Consider the following 23,195-nt stretch of genomic DNA (forward strand, 5'->3'; position numbering starts at 1 on the left):
ATGTTTTCTTCTGAGTTTAATAGCTTGAAGTCTTAGATCTAATACTATGATACATTTTGAGTTAGTTCTTGAAGATGGTATAAGATAAGGATCCAGCTTCATTTGTTTGCATATAGCTATCCAGTTGTTCCCAGCACAGTTTGTTGGAAAAACTATTCTTTTTGTCTTGAATGGTCTCAGCACTCTTGTCAAAAGGCAATTAACCATCAATATATGGTTGTTTTTTTTTTTCTGGAATATCCTGTTCCATTGATCTATATGTCTGTCCTATGTCAGTATCACACTGTCTAGATTACTGTTGCTTTTTAGCAAGTTTTACGATAGGTACGAGTAAGTCCTCCTACTTTGTTCTTCTTTTTCAGGATTGTTTTGCTATTCTGCAGCCCTTGCAATTTCAGATAAATTTTACAGTCAGCTTGTCAGTTTCTCCAAAAAAAGTCATGTAGGTTTCTGCCAAAATTGCATTGAGTTTGTCAATTAATTTGGGAAATATTTCCGTCTTAGAAATATTGAATCTTCCAATCGATGAACATGAAATGTATTTACCATTTATTTAGATAGTATTAATTTTCCAACAATTTTGGGTTTTCAGAGTATAAAATTTGCATTTCTCTTGTTAAGTATTGTATTCCTTATGATGGAAACATAAAATATAAAGGAATTTTATTTTCAGATTGTTGCAGATGAAGTCAGTTCCTTTGGGAAGAAATTAGGAGCTAGCTATGTTTTATGCCCCAGTTCTCTCCCAGACAAAGTACTTGAGCTGGGGCTCTGGGGGTGGGGCCAGTGACACAATTCTCTTTGACTGACGTTCTGGCTGTGGTTCCTGAGTGCTAGGTGGAGGGGAAGCAGTGCCCGGGGTGTCCTTAGCTTGTCTCTTCTGACATGCAACCACCACTTCATGAAGCCATGGAAGGTGATCAGGCCTCAGCATTCCTAGTAGCAGACTCTGAAATCCAGTAGTGGGGGCTGGACAAAAGCTACCTCAGGACAACACTCACCTGGAACTTAGCCTCAGGGACAGGTAGCTGGGGACAAGATGAGAAATACTGACATCCTGCTCCTTCCTGGAAGAAAGCCCTCCAGCCAGAAACAGTACTGAGCCGGAGTACTGTGTTGCTGGCTGCCCCGCTCTGAAGTGGTGTCTTTGCCTTGCTGAGATGGGAGGGAGGTGTGGGGGAGTGATTTTGGTTCAAACACCACAAACTCTAACTTTTCTTACATAATTTTATAGATTTCTTTCAATAAGTGTTTATTCATTTGCTGTATTTTCATAGGGTCATTTCCAGAAGTTTTAATTGGTTGTGTTTAGTTTGAAGTATTTATCAGTTTCAAAAATTGTGTGAGGAAAAAAGGAAGCACTTGAAAACAGTTGCTATCAATGACTGGGCTTCCCTGGCGGCTCAGAAGGGAAACAATCTGCCTGCAGTGTAGGAGACCCGAGTTCAATCCCTGGGTCAGGAAAATCCCCTGGAGAAGGAAATGGCAACCCGCTCCAATATTCTTGCCTGGGAAATTCCATGAACAGAGGAGCCTGGTGGGCTACAGTCCATGGGGTCACAAAGAGTCAGGTATGACTAAGGGACTAATACTTCAGTACTTCCATACTTTAATCAATGATCATCTTTGGAATTTGTGACACTGGTTAATTGCTTGCAAATCTCTTAACTTATGCACATTTCCCATAGTTTACTTATCTTCACAGGATGACAAAAATATTTTAAAGATTTAATAATATATTAGTCTAGGAAAATTGTCATAGACTATACCAGTGCTTCTAACATTTTAAGTACATGCATTTGGTACAATATTCACTCCAGACAGGTGAATGTTCTTGTTGATTAGAATAGAGCAAACTTCCTTTGATGTCTTCCTTTCTAATCCAGTTTTATAGTCTCTATTTACTATGCCTAATTAAGGCTCACTTGAAAACAGTTGTTCTTTTTTTTTTTTAAATTTTGATTTGTATTGGAGTATGGTGGTGGTGCTGGTGTAGTTGCTCAGTCATGTCTGACTCTGCAATTCCGTGGACGGTAGCTCACCAGGCTTATCCATGGGATTTTCTAGGCAAGAATACTGGAGTGGGTTTCCATTTCCTTCTCCACATTAGAGTATAGTTAGTTGTTTTTCAGTGTTGTGTTAGTTTCTGCTCTACAGCAAAATGAATCAGCCATGTGAATAAATATATCCTCTATCTTTTAAATTTCCTTCCTATTTAGGTCACCACAGAGAACTGGTAGAGTTCCCTGTGCTATACAGTGGGTTCTCGTTAGTTATATCTATTTTATACATAGTGGTGTATATATGTTCATCTCAGTCTCCCATTGCATCCCACTCCCCCTGGCCCCCTTGGTATCATTAAGTTTGTTCTCTACATCTGTATCTCTATTTCTGTTTTGCAAATGGCTACATTTTCATATCATTTTCACTGGGAGTGGTTCTGTGAAACTCTTCACTCTGTCATGTCAGTTTCCTCATTTCTGAAATGGGGATAATGGTTCCTATTTCACGGGATTACTGTGAGAATTGAATTAGCTAATATATGTCATGTGCTTGGAACAGTGCCTATTGCAGAGTAAGGTATCAACTAGTATTACCTATTAATGATTGTTACTAGTAATTGTTTTATTATCATTATGATTGCCATCAATAGGTTAGTGGTAGGTTAAAAATGCAGGCACTGAGGTCAGGATGCTCTTAATGTTCTTTCTAAGTTAATGTGTATATTTTTTAATGGAATGAGCATCCAAGGATATACCTTGCCTATCTCCCCCTGAAAAACAGCTAGCACCACTTGACTGTTATGTATCTAGATGATTGTTCCTACCAATACTTTGACTCAGGTAAATATTGAATCCTACTCATATTTGTTAATAAACCATTATTAATGACATTTATACATGTTTTAATGTTTATTTTGAAGAGTTGTTTCAGGGGTTGCAAGCTTATGACCCTTATATATGTCTGTATGTGATAACAGTAAATATTTTGGAGCATTTACTATGTTCCAGATACAATTCTTTGCTTTTTAATTCATTTATTTCTTATAATACCCTGTGAAGTAGGAATTCTGCAAAGCCCATAATTTTAAGCCCTGGGCTAAATCCCATTTATGTAAAATTACATGCATATTTCTGTATTTACTTATATCCTTACAGGACATTTGGTCCAATCCAGAATGCCTTTAAAACATCTAGTCCATGTGTCAAAAGGTTTTTGTCCACAACCATCTGTGGTGGACCAAATCTGCTTATGGATTTTCTGAATAGAACCAAATATCTGCTAACCACATATATGCATGGAGAGACTTTTTCTAGTATATGAATACATGTTACCTCTACATACAGTGGGATTTTCATGATTTTTTCTTTTTTACTTTTTTCTTCCCACTTTTGAACTGTTGGCTTTTTTAAAAAAGTAATGAAAATCTATGATAACTAAACAGAACAAAATAAAAATCCCAGTATAAATCTGCAGGCAACAGCAAAGAGTTTAGCTCTTTCTGGGGATACCTAGTAGCAAACTTAATTAACTCGAACCTTTGTATTATACTCTTTGAACTTTGCCCTGACTTCCATAGCATGTTTAGTTCTGTAGAAATTAGAAATCAATCAAAATAGATTCTATTAATGTAATAGTTATATTTTAGGCAAAATGTACTGGGGACAATTCTGTGCTGTGCACTTGTTTCTTTCATTTTTTTCTAACCTGATCAAAACTTTGGTTCCAAGTTCATGAGCACCTTCCCTGGTGTCTAGATGGTAAAGAGTCTCCCTGCAATACCTGGGTTAGATCCCTATTTCGGGAAGATTCCCTGGAGAAGGTAACGGCTACCCACTCCAGTATTCTTGCCTGGAGAATTCCACGTACAGAGGAGCCTGATAGGACTACAATCCGTGGGTTGCAAGAGTCAGACATGAATGAGCGACTAACACTTTCACTTTTCATGAGCACCTACCACGTTTACCTTGAGATACCTAATATTCAAACAATTTCTGGAGGGAAGCACTCAGCCTCCAAGGAGTTTCCTTGTTCTCAATGTGACTCAAACACCACTCTATTCTTAAACAGGTGGAAAAGATGAGCCTTTTATTATTGCTTTTATTTCTTTCAAGTAAGACTGTAAAGGTGAGTTCTAGTAATCAAGAAAAATATATAAAGTGCATTTATATATGCAAATTCCAGTTTAATTCCTTGTTGTATAGACACCCACTCTTCTAAGTAGCATGGTGGTAGTAGGATAGTAGTATTTACATTAATTTTATTTGTACTGAGTAAATAACATAAGAACATTCAAGTTGCCCCATTTTACAGAAGTATGGGTTAAATTTTATATTGCTAATTTTAATGAAAAACCCTTATTTTGTCATCTAAAAAGAAAATAATAGAAAAAAAATTCATATCTTTTATATACATAGCCAAATATAATACTGATTTTTTTTTTCCCTTAATTACTACAAGCATAGCTAAGGCATAATTTTGCTCTAAGAGATTGAGTTTTGTTGTTGTTTAGTTGCTAACTTGTGTCTGACTCTTTTGCAATCCCATTGATTGTAGCCCAGCAGACTCCTCTGTCCATAGGATTTCCCAGGAGGCAAGAATACTGGAATAGGTTGCCATTTTCTTCTCCAGGGGAACTTCCCAACCCAGAAATGGAACCCACATCTCCTGCTTTGGCAGGCAAATTCTTTACCACTGAGTCACTGATTTCAAGTAATCTCCAAATCTGAAATAAGATAAAATGAAAAAAAAATTCAATTTTATAATAGTAGCTAAAGCTACTTAAGACAGTGAGGACAAGTTTGATATAAGCACATCACTGAATATTCAAATATTTGTAATTTTTCTTCATTTCTCATTCTGTCCTTTATTAGCCAGTTTCCCTTTTACTAATATGAAAATGAATTTGATCATATTTAATTTATGTTAGAGTATTATAGATGCCTATGATCCAAGTCTAAATTTCAAGGTTAAGTTGTATGACCGTTCAATTATTATTAGAACATTGGGTCTGAGGAAAACATTTAGATTAAGCCTCCACTGAAAAATGGAATTAATAATTTATCCATTGCCTGTTTTAAATTTTTGTGTGATGAATACTCTGAAATACAAAGTAGGATATTAATCCTGAAATAATGTGCAAGCAATCAGGCTTTGGCAAAGAATATCATCTACATGACCCAGATGCATGATATGGTGCTAAAAATTTGAATCAGCCAAAAAAGAAAATATTTTGAAGAGGAAAATACTAAACTCAATTATGTAATTTGGTTCATATATTTCAGAATTGATGGTTCCACTTTCTAATGAAGTTATTTTTCCCCAAATTTATTGCTAATTAAATTATTTAAATCCACATAGTCATAAAGTTGTAGCACTGGGTTTTCAACCAAGGACTGTTTATACAAAAGTATTGAAAACAACCTAAATGTCCAATACCAAAGGCTTGACTAGATAATAAAAAAAGTAAAAGCATGCAATGAAATATTATCCAGCTATTAAAGGTATTGTACAGATAGAAATAGTGGGAATACATGTTATAAATTATATTGAGTAAAATTACATATTTAAAAAAATAGTCATATATACACCAGAGAGTATATAAAAGATATGTTCAATGCTGTAAACACAGCTTTGGGGGAATTATTATGTATTCTTTATTAACTTCATCAATTTCTTTAAGTTTCTGATTTTTTTCCTTACAGTTGACTTTGTTTGCTAGGGCTGCTATAACAAAATATCATGAATTGGGTGGCTTAAACAATAGAAATCTATTTGCTCTCAGTTCTGGAAGCCAGCTGTTTGATCAAGTTGTCAGCAGAGCTGGTTTTTCTGAGGTCTCACTCCTTGGCTCACTGTTATCCACTGTTCAGTCACTCAGTTGTCTCTGACTCTTTAAAACCCCATGCACTGCAGCATGCCAGGCTTCCCTGTCTTTCACTATCTCCCACAGTTTGCTCAAACCCATGTCCATTGAGTCCATGATGGCATCCAACCATCTCATCCTCTGTCACCCCCTTCTCCTCCTGCCTTCAATCTTGCCCAGCATCCAGGTCTTTTCCAATGACTCAACTCTTCGCATCAAGTGGCCAAAGTATTGGAGCTTCAGCTTCAGCATCAGTCCTTCCAATGAATACTCAGGGTTGATTTCCTTTAGGATTGGCTGGTTGGATTTCCTTGCTGTCCAAGGGACTCTCAAGAGTTGTTTCCAGCACCACAATTTTAAAGTATCAATTTTTCGGTGCTCAGCTTCCTTTATGGTCCAACTATTGCATCTGTACATGATTACTGGAAAAACCATACTTTGACTGTATGGACCTTGACTCATAGATGGGTATTTTCTCCCTGTGTCTTCACATGGTCTTCCCATGTGTGGGCCGGTGTCCAAATTTTCCCTTCTTATAAGGACACCAGTCATGTTGGATTAGGGTTCACTGGAATGACCTCATTTTAACTTGATTACCTCTTACAGACTCTATCTCTAAATACAGTCACATCTTGAGGTAGTGGGGTTGAATCTTGAACATATGAATTTGGGGAAGGAACACAATTCAACCCACTAAAACAATGTTCATATATTACTTTTATAAAGAGAGATGCCGGAACTTCATTTTGACAAGATAAGTGGGGTGGGGAGATACCCCTTTTTCTTGATAGATCTACTCTTAATTAACTAGTTACTTAATTGGTCTTTTTGTTTCTAATTAGCCTCTTTGGGGTTTGGTTATTTTGAGTCCATCCTTCCAAATATTTATCAACTCTAACTATTAAAGCTTCGGCCCAGATCTTGTGTGGTAATAATCATTGAGATCTGTACAATTCTGAGGCATCTCCTGAGCTAGTTAGTCCATTTTGGGTTCGTTTTTGAGCTGTGACAGCTTCCTGAGCCTCTTTTCAGCCTCTTGTTTTCTCCCCTTTCTTGTTTCAGTTTTCAGCCTCTTGTTTCCTTAGCCTGACGTGTAGAAAGATTCTTAATGTCAGGGAGAGCAACAATTGAAATCTGAAACTTACAGAGAAACAAGAGTCCTGTTTTCTAGATCCCAGCCAGTTAAAGGAAAAATGAATTCAAGGAAATATTTTCTGAAGCTAGTCAAGAAATATTCTTTCCCTCCCCTGGTTTCTCTCAATACTGTGCTGTGTGGACACAACCAGCTGTGGAACCCTGAGAGAAAGATGGGAAGATTCCTGTAATCAGAGAAATCTGGAAACTTCCTGATCATAAAACTCTCCTGAAAGATGTTGCTACTATTTGTTTAGTTAAAAAAAAAAAAGGCAGGAGAGAGGGAGGGATTTTCACAGGAGACTGAAAGAGCAGCAATAAATACAGAAAAAATAAACAACAAGGCAACCCCAAATGGAGGAGAGTTCAGATGTACTTTCTGTAATCAAAGATTTATTTGGATATTCTCTAAAATATGAAAGGCCTGATAAAGATTGCCAAACCATATATGTTTATATAAATTCAGTTTATTATACATCTTTCAAAAGAATACAGTAATTATAACAAATGAAAAAAAAATTTTTATGACACTCCATTGAAACCTATTGTCTCTTCTTTTAATGCCACATACTGGATCGTATAGTATTACCAAGGCCATTTTTTCTTCAGTGCAGTTAACTTGTCTAAATTCTAAATGATGAGGTTTTGGGGGTTAGGAAAAGTAAATATATCAAAGTTGACCATAATTTTTCATTAACTTCATCTGCTTATAAAATAAAGTTTACTTCTTCTCATGAAAAAATAGTTTATAAAAATATATCACATTACCAACTGGTTTTATATCCATCCAGATGCATGTTTATAATGTGTAATATAAACTGAATTTAAATGGACTTTGGATACTTAAAATGCATTTGACAAAAAAATATTGAAGTATGATTTCAATAAAGTCCTCAATCTAGAAAGTGATTATCTTGAATATAGATCTGCCTTAATAGGGAAATAGCCACATACAGCAAAATCATTAGCTGTAAGCATGAAAAGAGAACAGTTATGTCTTAAAAAAATAATTCTAATATCAACTTCTCTTTTGATATTTCCAGTGCTGCAGGTCTTTCCTTTGTTAATAGACCTTTAAAAGCTTAATCTCATCCTCTGTTTTTCTTCTTCATGTATTCACTGCAAGCATTTTGATCATTGTTCTATAGTGAGTACTCCTTAAAGTGTTTGGATTTACATATACACACTACTATACATGAAAGAGATAACCAAAAGGGTCTATTGTATAGCACAGGGAACTCTGCTCAATATTCTGTAATAACCTAAGTGGGAAAAGAATTTGAAAAAGAATAGATACATGTGTATGTATAACTGAATCACTTTGCTTTACACCTGGAACTAAAACATTCTAAATCAACTATTTGTTGTTGCTGTTGTTTAGTCACTCAGTCCTGTCTGACTCTGCAACTCCATGGACTGTAGACCACCAGCTCCTCTGTCCATGGGATTTCCCAGGCAAGAATACTGGAGTGGGTTGCCATTTTCTTCTCCAGGGAATCTTCCTGACCCAGGGATTGAACCTGCATCTCCTGTAATGGCAGATGGATTCTCTACCACTGGGCCGCTCTATTGTTGCTCTGTCGATAAGTCATGTCTGACTCTTTGCAGCCCCATGGACTGCAGCACACCAGGCTTCCCTGTCCTCCACTATCTCCTGGACTTTGCTCAAGTTTATGTCCATAGAGTTGGTGATGTTATATGACCATCTCATCCTCTGTTGCCCTCTTCTCCTTTTGCCTTCCCTATAGTCCAGTATAAAATTTTTTAAAAATGTTCTCTTCTCCATATTACTACATTCAATTCTTTGAATGGTTGGAAACAAACAAAGAGACGCCAATGGTGGTCTCCACACTGACCTCCCCAGTGCCTAAGGAAGCATTTGTCATCCAAAATAGGACATTATCTTTGAAAAACTTCTAAGCTTCATCAAAGCCTTATTAACAAACTAGCGGGTGGGTGGCAGCACAAATTCTTTTCCAATTTAAAAAGGAACTGGATAGCTTTGGTACCTCTGATGTCCCCAAAATATTACTTGGCAAGGATTATTAATAAAGAAACAAATCACTTAAGGGTAATTACAGCCTCATGAGGGCCCCAGTTAGCTGTGTAGGCTTGACCTTGTAAGATTTAGAAACCACCTTCCAGAAAAGACCTGGGAATTTTGCAAATGAATAAGAAAATAGGCCCCCCTGGCAGGATCAAAATGCTTTTCCTCATCTGGTGTGAAATTCTTTCTGTGGTTGCAGTTAATTATTAAACCACAATAGAATCCTAATTTATGACAGATTTCTGGACTATTATAATGAGATAATTTCAGAATGTGCTGAGGTGGTTGAAACTGAGAACAGCTTAGTGAAGCAAAAGGGTGGCCATAAGAATTAGTGAAGTAAAAAACAGGAGGGGGTCACTGGCTGGGGAAAACATGGATTGCCCAGAAGCTAAGTTATTGCATATGAAAATAGTGCTGGTGGAAGTTAGGAAACCTGAGAAGGTGCGAGGCTGCATGAGAAAACAGGCTCTGAATTCTTCTGGAAAGAAAATTATTGCATTAAGCTCTATGTTTTATTTCTTGAAAAGGTAGGCAATAGAAGCATTTTTAGCCAAGGATAAAAATGAGAACTTTCTTCATTTCCTTTTGGTGTCTGTTATTCAGTTCAGTTCAGTTCAGTCCTGCAGTCATGTCCAACTCTGCGACCTCACGGACTGCAGCACGTCAGGCCTCCCTGTCCATCACCAACTCTGGGAGTTTACCCAAACTCATCTCCATTGAGTCGGTGATGCCATCCAACCATCTCATCCTCTGTCATCCCCTTCTCCTCCTGCCTTCAATCTTTCCCAGCATTAGGGGCTTTTCAAATGAGTCAGCTCTTTGCATCAAGTGGCCAAAGTATTAGAGTTTTAGCTTCAACATCAGTCCTTTCAATGAACACCCAGGGTCGACCCCTTTAGGATGGACTGGTTGGATCTCCTCGCAGTCCAAGGGACTCTCAAGAGTCTTCTCCAACACCACAGTTTAAAAGCATCAATTCTTCGGCGCTCAGCTTTCTTTATAGTCCAACTCTCACCTCCATACATGACCACTAGAAAAACCATAACCTTGACTAGGTAGACCTTTGTTGGCAAAGTAATGTCTCTGCTTTTTAATATGCTATCTAGGTTGATCATAACTTTCCTTCCAAGGAGTAAGCATCTTTTAATTTCATGGCTGCAATCACCATCTACAGTGATTTTGAAGCCCCCAAAAATAAAGTCAGCCACTGTTTCCACTGTTTCCCCATCTATTTGCCATGATGTGTCTGTTATAGCAAGGTCTAGAACATTTTTGAACATTCAGTAGAGGCACAGAACTTTACTCAGTAAGAATATCATGGTTTTAAATGTAAAGAAAGACAACTAAACTTGTTCCACTTATTCTGGCAAGCATATCTCTGGTGTTTTGTGCATTTATGGCTTCCCAGTGTTTGGCTGTACATGGTCTAATCAGTCCAATTCTTGTATTCATTCCTTTTGTATATGAGTAGTGTACAAGTTCTATGAAAGTTAAGTTTTGTCTAGATTATTCTCTGCTGTTTACCCATCACTTAGAACAGTGCCTGACGTGGAGTAACTGCCACATACCCATTTATAAAATGACAATACACAGTAGGAGCAAAATACCTATGTTCAGTGTAAATGGAAAGTTTCTAAAGTTAGCCAACAAATGATTATTATTATTACCAATTCCACAGATAATTTTTTTTGTAGTATAACCAATTAACAATGTTGTGACAATTTTAGCTGGACAGCAGAGGGATTCAGTCATACATCTACATGTATCCATTCTCCCCCAGACTGTGCTCCCATCCAGGCTGCCACATAACATTGAGCAGGGTTCTATGGGCTCTATAGTATGACCTTGTTGGATATCCATTGTAAATATAGCAGTGTGTACATATTGATCCCAAGCTCCCTAACTGTTCCTTCCTCCCTGGCAACCATAAGTTCATTCTCTTAAGTCTGTGAGGCTGTTTCTGTTTCGTAAATAAGTTTGTTTGTATCATTTCTTTTTAGATATTGCATATAAGGAATGTCAGATCATTTTGACTGATCTGTACGTATAAATGGGTTACAGTCTACTAGAAGAGACAAAGTACATATGTATATAGTATATCAATACAACTGATATGATCTGATATCAGTTGAAGGAATCATCCATCTATAGTTTTGATATCATAGTGTTCTGGAAGATAAGGGAAATGAAATGTCAAGAAATTTTGGGGCTGTCAACAGAACAAATACTGCAGAAATGTCAAAGAAAATGAAAGAGAAGAGGCATTGGGTCTAGCTTTTAGGACACCCAATGGGAGGCTTTCTATTATACGTAATGACTAAGACCATTTTCTCTGAAATCAAGTCCCAGCTCTGCCACTCAGTAACTCTGTGCCCTCCCTCGCCATTAGTTTCTTTACCGGAAAGATGTGGACTGGAACCTTTCAGGCTCCTCTGTCCATGGGATTTCCCAGGCAAGAATCCTGGAGTGTGTTGCCATTTCCTTTTCTGATAATAATACTACATAAGATTAAATGAGCTAAAATACTCATGAGAGTTTTTTTTAACACTGCCTGCCATGTTGTAGATACTAGTACTTGTTAGAAATGATCGCTGTCCAAGCTGTGAGGAAAGGACTCATTTTTCAAGACTTTTGAAAGGAGAGAATAGTGAAGCTTCTCTATGTCAACCTTCTGCAAGAGAAAGAAACACTTCCATACCACTCCTTAAGTTTAGTTATGCAAGTTTAAAAGAAGTAAGGCAATATATATCAGCTGATGAACATTTAGGTTGTTTCTACATTTTGTTTTTTGTGAGTGTGGAGATGTTATGAATATTAGAATAAAGGAATAAATAAAAGAAATAAGGCATGTATTAGCTTGGTGCAAAAGTAGTTGAGGTTTTGCATTGTTGAACTTTGCTGTTTGATATTGTAAAACCAATATTAGTCTATTTTCCTTCCAACCCCAAAGAAAGGCACTGGCAAAGAGTGTTCAGACTACCACACAATTACACTCTTCACATGCTACAAGTGAATTAGCTAGCATGCTAATGCTCAACATCCTTCAATCTGTTTCAAGAGTATGCAAACTGAGAATTTCCAGATGTACAAGCTGGAATTATATCAAATTGGCAACATCTGTTGGTTCATTGAAAAAGCAAGATTCCAGAAAAACCGCTACTTCTGTTTCACTGAATGTGCTAAAGGCTTTGACTCTGTGGATCACAACAAACTGTGGAAAATTCTTGAGGAGATAAGAATATCAAATCACCATACCTGCCTCTTGAGAAGTCTTTATGCTGGTCAAGAAGCAACAGTTAGAACCAAACATGGAACAAAGGACTAGTTCAAAATTGGGAAAGGAATACATCAAGGCTATATGTTGTCGCCTTGCTCATTTAACTTATACGCAGAGTACATCGTGTGAAATGCTGAGCTGGATGAATCACAAGCTTGAATCAAGATTGCTGGGAGAAATATCAATAACCTCAGGTATGCAATTGACACTACCCTCATGGTAGAAGGTGAAGAGGAACTAAAAGGCCTCTTGATGAAGGTGAAAGAGAAGAGTGAAAGAGCTGGCTTAAAACTCATCATTCAAAAAACTAAGATCATGGCATCCAGTCCCATCACTTCATGGCAAATAGATAGGGAGAAAAAGGAAACAAGGGCAGATTTTATTTTCTTTGGCTCCACAATCACTAGTGACTACAGCCATGAGATTAAGATGCTTACTCCTTGGAGGGAAGGCTATGACAAACCTAGACAGCATATTAAAATGCAAAGGTGTCACTTTGCCAATAAAGTTCTGTCTAGTCAAAGCTATGGTTTTTCCAGTAGTCATGTATGGATGTGAGAGTTGGACAATAAAGACAGCTGAGAGATGAAGAATTGATGCTTTTGGACTGTGGTGTTGGAGAAGACTCTTGAGAGTCCCTTGGACCCCAAGGAGATCAAACCAGTCAATCCTAAAGGAAATCAGTTCTGAATATTCATTGAAAGGACTGATGCTGAAGCTGAAGCTCCAATACTTTGGCCACCAGGTGCAAAGTACAGCTGAGTCATTGGAAAAGACCCTGATGCTGGGAAAGATTGAGGGCAGGAGGAGGAGACGACAGAGGATGAGAGGGTTGGATGGCATCATGGACTCAATGGATATGAGTTTGAGAAAACTCCAGGAGACAGAGTGAACGACAGGAATGCCTGGCATCCTTCAGCCCATGGGGTTGCAAAGAGTGGGACACAACTATATGACTGATGAACAATTGGAATACATTCTTAAATAATTGTGGTTATATTATACATAATTTTAATGCACATCTTCTCACTTTTTTTTTGCTAATGACTTATTACTTGCTGTGTATTTTATATTTATTTTAGACTATAGAAATGATGCTAGACAAAAAGCAAATTAGAGTGATTTTTTAATTTGAGTTCAAAATGGTTTGTAAATCAGCAGAGACAACTTGCAACAGCAACAATGCATTTGGCCCAGGAACTGCTAATGAACATACAGCGCCGTGGTCCTTCAAGAACTTTTCCAAAGGAGATGAGAGCCTTGAACATAAGGACCACAGTTGCCAACCATTGCAAGGTGACAACAACCAATTGAGAGCCTTATCAAAGTTAATCCTCTTACAACTACAAGAGACTTTCTGAAGAGCTCAATGTCAACCATTCTAGTTGTTCAGTATTTGAAGCAAATTGGATAGGTGAAAAAGCTTGATAAATGGGTGCCTTGTGAGCTGACTGCAAAGAAAAAAACAGTAATTTTGAAGTGTTGTCCTCTTATTCTACACAACAATCAACCATTTCTCGATCAGATTGTGACTTGCAGTGAAAAGTGGATTTTATAAGACAACCAGTGATGACCAGCTCTGTGGTTGGACTGAGAAGATGTTCCAAAGCATTTCCCAAAGCCAAACTTGCACCAAAAAAGGTCATAAGCACTGTTTGGTGGTCTATTGCCCATCTAATCCACTACATCTTTATGAACCCAGCAAAACTATTACATCTGAGAAGTGTGCTCAGCAAATCAATGAGATGCACCAAAAACTGCAATGCCCCTGTTAGTCAACCGAATGGGCCCAATTCTTCTCCAGACAATTCTCGATCACACATCACACAACCAACACTTCAAAAGTTGAAAAATTTGGGCTACAAAGTTCTGCCTCATCAGCCACATTCATCTGACCTCTCACCAACTTCTTCAAGCATCTCAAACACTTTTCCAGGGAAAACATTTCAAAAACCAGGAGGAAGAAGAAAATGGTTTCCAAGAGTTCACTGAATTCTGAAGCACAGATTTTTACACTATAGGAATAAACAAACATTTCTCACTGGCAAAAAATATATTGATTGTAATGGTTCCTATTTTGATTAATAAAGATGTGTTAGAGCCTAATTATAATGATTTAAAATTCACGGTCCAAAACTGCCATTACGTCTGTACCAACCTAATAATTCTTACTTGATGAGGGCATGGCAACCCACTCAAATATTCTTGCCAGGAAAATCTCATGGACGGTGGAGCCTGGTGGGCTATGGTCCATGGGGTCGCAAAGAGTCAGACCCGACTGAAGCTACTGAACAATAATTCTTAATACCTACAGCTTGCTCATGTTGGTCGGCTTTTGGCATGACTTCCATTGATACCCACTTCCTGGAATTCATGCCTGTGAGGAATCTCTCCTCAGAGTGTGGGCTGAACCTAGTAACTGGGTTTTAGCACATACACTATGGCAGAAGTAGGAGGAGGTCACTTCTGTGATTAAGTGGCAGAAGACTATTCCTTCCATCTTCTTAACCGTCTTTTGGTGCAGACACCCCGTGGGCCTTCTGCTCTCTCACTTGCTCTGTGAAGCCAGATACCATGTCATCACGTGATTACAGAAAGGTCACACGGGGAAAACCTGAAGGAAACTGCCAGCCCATAGCATCTGAGGAACTGAGTCTTGGTCCAGCAGCCTAGAGGAAATTGAATCCTGCCATCCACCAAGCAACTGAACTGGGAAGTGAATACCCTTAGTCAAATGTTGAGAAAACCATAGCTCTATGAAAGACCCAGAGTCAGGAAACCCAGCCAAGTCATGCCCAGATTCCTGAGTCACAAAAACTATGAGATAATATGTTGCTCTTTTAACCTACTAAGGTTTAGGGTTATTTGTTATTCAGCAGGTGATAACTAATACACATATAAGAAATACATTTTATATTGTGGCTTAATACAGACATCTGTATATAAACTTCTGTAACTAGAGTTTATTAAAACAATATTCATCCTTACCCAGATATTTTCTATTCTAGTAATTTGCAAAAGTGATATTAGAGACATTAATTGATTTCATGATTCACCAATTGGTTGTAACAAAGATTTTGGAAAACACTGGTAAAGAATACAGTCCCTGTAGTGAAATTTCCTGGGTTTATAATTTAGCTCTGCATTTAGTAGTTAGGTAATCCTGGCAAAGTTGGTTTCCTTTTCTGTAAAATGGGAAAAACAATACTTAACTGTGTGTTGATTTCCTATTTTGTAAAATGAAAAAACAGTTGACTATAGGAAGGTCTTGAGGATTAGATTAGATGATGGGTACAAAGCATTTAGTATAGAATGTACCATGTAGAATAATCTATTTTTAGCTAATATGTATTTTTTTTCATTATAATGAAGCTTTCCTAGATGTTCCCTTATTCCTGGGACAAAATTCGTAATTCCAGCCATTCCTATGGCTTGATGAGTACTCTGTGTGTGTGAGTTAGTTGCTTAGTCGTGTCCAACTCTTTGCAACCCCATAGACTGTAGCCCACCAGGCCCCTCTGTCCATGGGATTCTCCAGGCAAGAACACTGGAGTGGGTTGCCATTTCCTTCTCCTGATGAGTACTAGAGTTTGTGTGTTACTATAACACCTTTTATATTCTGATTACTTATTTTTCTATTTATCACATTTCTCCCACTCCATTCCTTCTAAGTTATGATCTCCTTGTGAGCAGGTCCTGTTTCTGATTATACTTTGTCTCTTTAATACATAGCATAATGCTTGACACAGGCTAGGTATTCAGTAGCTATCAAATGAGTAGATGAATTAAAAATGGATAAATTCATGCTCTCCATAACAAGATAGCCCATTTAGCTTTCAACATCTATACTTAGGGAAAAGTGGCACCTTCCAGCAAGTTAAGACTATGCTTTATATACCCTCATTTTCCTGTCCAAATAAGTCTATTTCCTCCCTCATAACAGCTCTTCTATATTCTCTCCTCAGTTTTCATGGAGAAGAACTGTCAGATGGGAAAATAGGATTTATAATTCCAAGTAATTTGAGTCCAAATTTTCAACAATTCCTGACCACCCTGTAAGTCATCTTTCTCTAGATGTATCACACTTTGCTAATATTTCAATTAAAATCTGATATCCACATTAAAACAGGTGAAGATAAGCAAATATGACATATAACTCTCATTGTCCTGCTCTTATATTACAATTCTGCCAATGTTTTTAAAAGTATTTGAGACTTTTATAATAAAAATGAAATGTCCATTTTATACATACTCAATTACTTTTTTAAAATACAGGTTCACATTTTTACTTATATTTATTCTTATTCATTTATAGATATGAAAATGTTTATAATATAGGACAGTTGTTACATTACAAGGTATAGAGCTATGAAAAGACCCTGATGCTGGGAAATATTGAAGGCAGGAGGAGAAGGGAATGGCAGAGGATGAGATGACTGGATGGCATTACAGACTCAATGGACATGAGGTTGAGCAAGCTCTGGGAGTTGGTGATGGACAGGGAGGCCTGGCGTGCTACAGTCCATGGAGTCGCAGAGTCAGACAAGACTGAGCGACTGAACTGATTCTTATTAATTATTTGGTCCTTACAGTCTATATTATTTTTTGTTTTGTTTTTTGCATACTATTTATTTAGCTGTACTGGATCTTCTTTGCTATGCAGGCTTTTCTCTAGTTGTGGCAAGCAGGGGCTACTCTTTTTTGTGGTGCACAGGCTTCTCATTGCGGTGGCTTCTCTTGTGGAGCATAGGCTGTAGGGCATGCGGGCTTCAGTAGCTGTGGCTCCTGGACTCTAAAGGACAGGCTCAACTAACACATATATATGGAATTTAGAAAGATGGTAACGATAACCCTATATGCAAAACAGAAAAAGAGACACAGAAGTACAGAACAGACTTTTGAACTCTGTGGGAGAAGGTGAGGGTGGGATGTTTCAAAAGAACAGCATGTATATTATCTATGGTGAAACAGATCACCAGCCCAGGTGGGATGCATGAGACAAGTGCTCGGGCCTGGTGCACTGGGAAGACCCAGAGGAATCGGGTGGAGAGGGAGGTGGGAGGAGGGATCGGGATGGGGAATACGTGTAACTCTATGGCTGATTCATATCAATGTATGACAAAACCCACTGAAATGTTGTGAAGTAATTAGCCTCCAACTAATAAAAAAAATAAATTAAAAAAAAAAAGGACAGGCTCAATAATTGTGACACACAGACTTACTTTGCTCAATGGCATCTGGGATCCTCCTGGATCAGGGGTCGAACCTGTGTCTCTTGCACTGGCAGATGAATTTTTTTACCACTGAGCCATCAGGGAAGCCCTAGTGTATATTACTTAGAAGACTTTTAGAATCCTGCTTTTCTTAAACCAAATTAAGATTTCTCAGCTTTATATGCCTAAAAAGTGTAATAGGCATAACTTCTAAGCTGTTAAAATAACTGACAAACTTGTTGAACAGGGTAGATCAAAGTCATGTCTCTAAATACTACAGTGTAAATGAATATTCACCTCTATTAATCAATACTCTGGCTAGAATTCAATCAGGACAAATTATTTTATACTTAATTATGTCATGCATGTCCAAAAAGTCGTTATAAGAGTCTACTCAAATTATTTTGATTGAATATAGATATTCTACACTATAGTATTAGCAGAGAACTTCTATTTTCTACCTGTGTGGTCAGGCTATTAAAAAGCAAATGAGTTCTCTGTGGCATAGCCTACTCTAAGTGAACCCATGCTGGATTCGAGGCATTACCTTTATGAGAGCTGGAAAATAATTTATAATCCATAATAATATTTTAAAGAGGATCAAAATTAAAGCTTAATGGCCTGTATTGAGGGAAATTATTTTTATGTTCTTTTTGAACACTGGGAGAATACTTTCTTTTCTGTGCTCTAATAATTGCTACTTCTTATGTATAATTCTGCAGAGATCTGGCAGTATTAGAAAATAACATAAGTAAATTCTTTCCAGTAATTTCATATAAGAATGTTACTTGGGCCAAATTATTTTTGTTTACTCACTTCATATATTGATATCAAATATCATTCTAATAATGACTTTTAGTATGGAAGAGTTATTTTGTGATAGAACCATGTTCTTGCCAAGAATAACTCAAGACACAGATATATATGTAAATATATAAAAATAAATATAATGATACATTATACAATATGATGTATGTGATCATGTGCATATACATGTGTATGTGTTAATTGCTCAGTCGTGTCCGACTCTTTGCAACCCCGTGGACTGTAGCCTGTGAGGCTCTTCTGTCCATGAAAATCTTCAGGCAATAATACTGGAGTGAGTAACCATTCTCTTCTCCAGGGGATCTTTCCAACCCAGGGATTGAACCCAGGTCTCTTGCATTGCAGGCAGATTCTTTACTACCTGAGCCATCAGGAAAGCCCATGCATATATATATATGTGTGTGTGTGTGTGTGTGTGTGTGTGTGTGTATGTGTCCAAGAACACATCTATTCCCAGAGAGAGGAGCACTTCCCTGGGGGCTCTGCGGTAAAGAATCTGCCCACTAATGCAGGAGATGTGTGTTCAGTCTCTGGGTGGGGAAGATCTCATGGAGAAGGAAATGGCAACCCACTCCAGTATTCTTGTCTGGGAAATCCCATGAACAGAGGAGCCTGGTGGGCTACAATTCATGGGGTTGCAAAAGAGTCAGACACAACTTAACGGCTAAGCAATAAAAACGAGAGAGGAAACCACTATTTCCTTATTTACATTCAGTTTTAAATCTTGATGATGACCAAGATAGATTTGCTTTTTAAAAAAATATTGTTGTTCTTCATGGGCAGGGAATACAAGCTGAGTTATTCTGCTTTAACACTTTGTTATTTAGATGCCGTCTCTTCTGAGAAGTGTGTCAACTCTCTGTCTGCCCATTCTTCATATTCTTCACAGCTGCTGTTCCAATATGCTTGCAACTCCTTGGGAGGGCCATCTCCTATCACAAGTCCATGACTTTACACATACCTTCTTCATGTCTAGAAATTTCTTATCCCTACTTACTCATTTGAATAATAGCTACTTATCCTCTGTGAACTAGTTGAGGATTTATCCCATCTGAAAATGTTCCCAGGCCCTTCTCCACCCCTATCTAAACTGGGTACACAATCATGTATGTAGTATGATACAATTCTAAGCTTTTTTCCTACCACTGAATGAATCAAGTTTTTTATCTTCTTCAATAGGTGAGTCTTTTAGAGGAACACCATGTTTCATTTGTGTTTGAAACTCTGATCCAGATAATGAATGAATAAATGAATGAATGAATAGTGGTAAGTTAAATGGACTTAAAGTCTGTTTAAGATCTGGTTCTAGTTGCATCTGTGCAAAATTGGACTAAACTGATTTACTACTCTGAGCCTCAGTTTCCTTCTTGCATGAAGAAAATATCTGTTCTTCTTTCCTTATTTGTCATTCTGATGATCAAATGAAATACCATAGTTAAAACTCCATGTCATCAGTAAGGTCTTACAGAAACTTACTGATAATTTACTGAGCTGAGTATAAAGAATACAAAGAATAACATAGTATGATCTTACCATTAAGGAACTTAGATCTGTCATGAATGTCAAGGAAACAGGAGAAGGAATTGTTTCCTTCTGGTGTGAATAGGGAGAAAGCCAGAGAGATACAAGAGCAGCATTTGAGCTGGGCCATAAGGGCAGATTAAGCATTTGCTTGGTCTGGAATTTTGAAATGATGGAATCAATATCAATTAGAAGAAGCAAAAAGTTCTATGAGAGTACAGAGAGATAACTGTTTGATTTCATCCAGGGGAGTGACATAAAGAAAGCTTCACAGAAGAGATGACACTTAGGATATATCTAGAAGGATAGACAGTATCTTTGCACCCTACAGAACCCTAATAGGTAGGTGGAAATACAGGCAGACACCAGAGTACATGGCTAGGCTAGCTTGGTATAGCATATCGTTTCGGGTAAGGACTGGCTGCTAGCTCCCAGGGGAGGGTGTTTCCAAGCCCTATCTGAAGGCAGTGCTCACGCTAGGTTGCTTCAGTCATGTCCAACTCTTTGCAACCCTGCCAAGCTTGTAGCAACCCTGCAACCCTCTTGTAGCCTGCCAAGCTCCTCTGTCCATGGGGTTCTCCACTCAAGAATACTGAAGTGGGTTGCCATGCCCTTCTCCAGGGCATGTTCCCCACTCAGGGATCAAACCCCGGTTTCCTGCATCTCCTACATTGCAGGTGGATTCTTTACCACTGAGCCCCACCAAAGGAACCTGGGTTAATAGCTGCTGAAGCCAAGAAGGACGGGAAGGATGACTGAATGACCGACGGGGCTAAGTTGCATAAAGAGCTGTCAGGATTGGCTGAAGCTTGAGGAACTGTACAATTGCTGAAAGAAATCTGAGAGCAAAGACCAGGAGTCAGAAATGGATAGATGCCATGGTGTCAACACAGGGGCAGGGCAAGTTTCCAAAGGCAAGAGTCCAGTAGCCCAACTCAGTTGAACAGTGCTGGGTGAGCACCATCAGGAACAAGATTTAAAACAAAGACTTGATTTATCAGAAAAGGGACCTAATGAGGGTCAAATTGCTTTGACAGTGTAAGACAGGGAATGCTGTTATCTCTAAAGGTCCAAAACAGATCTGTGGCCTAAAAATCTTCCTTTTTATTTTCATGGTAGTTGGAATTGGTCTCTACTCTGTGACAGAAGGCACCACCCATTTTGGTGGCAGTTCTGTGCAATTATGGTAGAAGCAAAAAATAAAGTTGAAAAAATTAGAGGAAGGTGCCATGGAGAAGAGCCTAGAATTCCAGAGTAAGGAGTTTGTCCACTGTTTGGAGGGTAATGGGGAGTCATGGAAAGATTATGAGTAGGGAGGGCACATGATTAAAATTCAGTGTTAAGAAAATCAGCAGAAAAGGTAACAGGCACAGCTATTGATATTTTCAACAAGAGGAATTTCAGTTATAGAAAGTCTAAATTGGAGGCAGTTTCATTATTCATTAATGAAGAATAGGTAATCAGTGGCAAGCATTCATTTATTAAATCTGTATTATCTGACTTGAAATAAGGCTCAATAGTACCATTTTGTGGACCACTTTTTTAATTACTGGAAAATTGCCTTACAAATTTCTGTTGATTTCTGCCATATAACAACACAAATCGGTCATAATTTCCCTTTCCACCTGAGCCTCCCCCATCTTACCCCTATAGGTCATCACAGAGCACCAGGCTGGTGCATGTTATTTAGCAGCTTCCCACTAACTGTTTTACACATAATAGTGTACATGTGTCAGTGCCACTTACTCAACTTGTCCCAACCTCACCTTCTCCTGCTTTGTCCACAGGTCCATTCTCTGTTAGGTTCATCAGTACCATTTTTCTAGATTACAGATATCCATTGACAGATTAATGTATAAAGAAGTTGTTGTGGTTCACTTATATAATGGAGTATTACTCAGTTGTAAAAAGGAATGGATCTAAGTCAGTTGTAGTGAGGTGGATGAACTTAGAGTCAGTTATACAGAGTGAAGTAAGTCAAAAAGAGGAAAACAAGCGTTATACATGGACCACCTTTTATAATCATCATACACACCATTTTATTGCTCTGTGTGTATAGCAGGTGCTGGTACCTATTGATAAAAAGAGGAATCAGAATTAGCATCAGTAAGTTTCTACAAGTGCACTCTGAATGTGGTGGAGGGAAATTTGCAGACAAAATGTGGACATGTATGCTCCTTATACTTGTTATAATGGTTTAGAATCAGTTATAAACCCATTGGAAATTTTTTTAACCTGGATCAGTTCAGTTCAGTTCTGTTGCTCAGTCGTGTCCAACTCTTTGTGACCCCATGGACGGCAACACACCAGGCCTCCATGTCCATCACCAACTCCCAGAATTTACCCAAACTCATGTCCACTGAGTGGGTGATGCCATCCAACCATCTCATCCTCTGTTGTCCCCTTCTGCTACTGCCTTCCATCTTTCCCAGCATCAGGGTTTTTTCAAATGAGTTAACTCTTCACATCAGATGGCCAAATTATTGGAGTTTCAGCTTCAACATCAGTACTTCCAATGAACACCCAGGACTGATCTGCTTTAGAATGGACTGGTTGGATCTCCTTGCAGTCCAAGGGACTCTCAAGAGTCTTCTCCAACACCACAGTTCAAAAGCATCAATTCTTCAGTGCTCAGCTTTCTTTATAGTCCAACTTTCACATCCATACATGACTACTGGAAAAAACCATAGCCTTGACTAGATGGACCTTTGTTGGCAAAGTAATGTCTCTGCTTTTTAATATGCTATCTAAGTTGATCATAACTTTCCTTCCAAGGAGTAAGCGTCTTTTAATTTCATGGCTGCAATCACAATCTGCAGTGATTTTGGAACCCAGAAAAATAAAGTCAGCCACTGTTTCCACTGTTTCCCCATCTATTTGCCATGAAGTGATGAGACCAGATGCCATGATCTTAGTTTTCTGAATGTTGAGCTTTAAACCAACTTTTTGATTCTCCTCTTTCACTTTCATCAAGAGGCTCTTTAGTTCTTCTTCACTTTCTGCCATAAAGGTCATGTCATCTGCATATGTCAAGTTATTGATATTTCTCCCGACAATCTTGATTCCAGCTTGTGCTTCTTCCAGCCCAGTCTTTCTCATGATGTACTCTGCATAGAAGTTAAATAGGCAGGATGACAATGTACAGCCTTGAGGTACTCCTTTACCTATTTGGAACCAGTCTGTTGTTCCATGTCCAGTTCAAACTGTTGCTTCCTGACCTGCATACAGGTTTCTCGGAGGCAGGTAGGTGGTCTGGTATTCCCATGTCTTTCAGAATTTTCCACAGTTATAGTGATCCACAGAGTCAAA

The 23,195-nt window shown here is 38.1% G+C and overlaps 1 long non-coding RNA gene across 1 annotated transcript in view; it reads right to left on the bottom strand.

The window, feature by feature from the left end:
- The window catches only part of LOC122423789, a 119,602-nt gene extending 97,434 nt beyond the window's left edge, over positions 1-22,168 (bottom strand). The window contains exon 1 of the long non-coding RNA XR_006264220.1: positions 21,653-22,168. This is a non-coding gene — a long non-coding RNA (uncharacterized LOC122423789). The remainder of the gene's footprint in view (positions 1-21,652) is intronic.
- Positions 22,169-23,195: the final 1,027 nt, after the last annotated feature.

This window comes from Cervus canadensis, chromosome 21 (assembly GCF_019320065.1).
Source record: "Cervus canadensis isolate Bull #8, Minnesota chromosome 21, ASM1932006v1, whole genome shotgun sequence".
NCBI classification, from domain to species: domain Eukaryota; kingdom Metazoa; phylum Chordata; class Mammalia; order Artiodactyla; family Cervidae; genus Cervus; species Cervus canadensis.